This window comes from Jaculus jaculus, chromosome 11 (assembly GCF_020740685.1).
Source record: "Jaculus jaculus isolate mJacJac1 chromosome 11, mJacJac1.mat.Y.cur, whole genome shotgun sequence".
In the NCBI taxonomy this organism is placed as follows: domain Eukaryota; kingdom Metazoa; phylum Chordata; class Mammalia; order Rodentia; family Dipodidae; genus Jaculus; species Jaculus jaculus.
Genome location: NC_059112.1, coordinates 35719595 through 35721521, shown reverse-complemented (window position 1 = coordinate 35721521; position 1927 = coordinate 35719595). Strand labels below are relative to the sequence as shown.

Genomic DNA, 1927 nt, shown 5'->3' with positions numbered 1-1927 from the left:
TAACCAAGCAGAATAAAAATCCTAGTACACTGAATATGAGCTCTGTTAGCTATAATTTTCTTCTCTGTGTTTGTATAACTGAACTTGTTTATAGCTGTCGAAACTCGGAAAACTGCTACCATATTGCTCTTCCTTGCTGTCTTTTCCCACCATGACATGAAGATTCAGGTGGCTGTATGAATTATGCATAGATCACCTGTCACCATAACATACATCTCATTATTTTCATGATTTCTCTTTTAGAAACCAAAATGAAACCACCTGAAATTCTTTGAGATTTTATTCAACCTGCAGCCCTATATCCACAACAACTATCTCTGTTACTGATCGTCATAATGTGGCTGCTTTCAGTAGCCCCTATATGTAAGCCATGATGCGTGGTCTAGTCTCAGGACACTAGGCAGTACTAAATGCAATTTCAAATTAAGTTCTTTCCTTGCATTTCTTAAGAGTTACACAGAAATGCCATGTAGGCACTAATTAAAACTTTCACCTTTCCTTTCTTGAAATATATATATTTTTTAATTTTTCATTCATGTTCCCCTTGCTCAGGGTAGTCCATACCTGTATCTTCTCCAGCCTGAATTCTGTCACAGGTAGTTCTCATAGATCATGTTATATGACTGTTACCTCAAGTCATCTCAACCTTTTTTTTTTTTTCCCAAATTTATCAATTGTTGAATTAGGTTCTTAGTAAGAAATTTAGAACATCAATTGGTGAGGATAAACTCCATTTGTATGAGCAAAAAATGACTGCACGTAGCCCTGGAGCTGAGGAACAGCTTGATCTTTGGCAAATGTTGCAAGCCTATGGCTATTAGACCCACTTTGCGTTGCTCTGTGATCCTGTATTTCTTCTGTCTGTCAAAGACCTTGCCTTCCTCGTGTCTGGTCTTCCACAGTTTCTTCGTCTTGAAGTAAGTGTCAGTGAGGTGTTTAGGAATTTTGACTTTGCTGATAGCAATTTTTGTGGAGGTGGCAATGAGAAACATATGGTATGTTCTATGCAAAGGAACTTGATTGAGAGAAAGTGGTCTAGTCACAAGTAGTCAGCCACTTTCCAGCTGTTTCAGGAAAACCATTCTCTTGCCTCTGTGACCTCCTGTGAGGATGATCAGGATGGTCCTGGGAGTGATGCTGGCATGCAGCTTTCTCTTGTGCTGACTGAAAGGTTTCTTGCCATGGCTCAACAGCTTCCATGCCACATCTTCAGTAGGATAATAGCTAGGCATTTTGCAAAGCTTAACTACCGTCATACCTCCATTCTTGTCAGCACTGACTGGTTTTGTGACTGTAGCAAGAAACTTTTCCTTCCTTTCTTTCTTTCTTTCTTTCTTTCTTTCTTTCTTTCTTTCTTTCTTTCTTTCTTTCTTTCTTTCCTTCCTTCCTTCCTTCCTTCCTTCCTTCCTTCCTTCCTTCCTTCCTTCCTTCTTTCTTTCTTTCTTTCTTTCTTTCTTTCTTTCTTTCTTTCTTTCTTTCTTTCCGTCTTTCTTGGATTTGGCAGTTGAGTACTTCCTCTTGTACAGAACCTTTCTGGAATACATAGCTGATCAGGAGTACCTTATAATTCCTCTAACCCATGACTGGGTTTCAGCTGCAATGGGACTTCCCTTTCTTTGGCTTTTTAACCTTAGCTCACCCTCTTTAGCCTTCCTACAGCACCAGTTTTCTTGACTGCAGATTTCTTATTAGTGTCTGCCTTCTCTACCTTTTCATCAGCCATCTTGTAAGATGGGAAAGAGCCATATCGATCTTTCAATAGTTAGTTAATGCCCTACTTAATCCAATATTTCATGTAAAAGTATACTTATTGTATTGTAATTGATAAAACATTTATGCCTTCTTTCCCCTTATAAAGTATCAACTAGAGTAAATGAAATACTAATTTAGTACTATAACATATACTATATATATATACTATGCAATA

At 37.9% G+C, this 1927-nt stretch overlaps 1 pseudogene; it reads right to left on the bottom strand.

Annotated features, from left to right (window-relative positions):
* Positions 1-702: 702 nt before the first annotated feature.
* LOC101607818 lies at positions 703-1723 on the bottom strand (annotated as a pseudogene).
* Between the last annotated feature and the right edge of the window lie 204 nt (positions 1724-1927).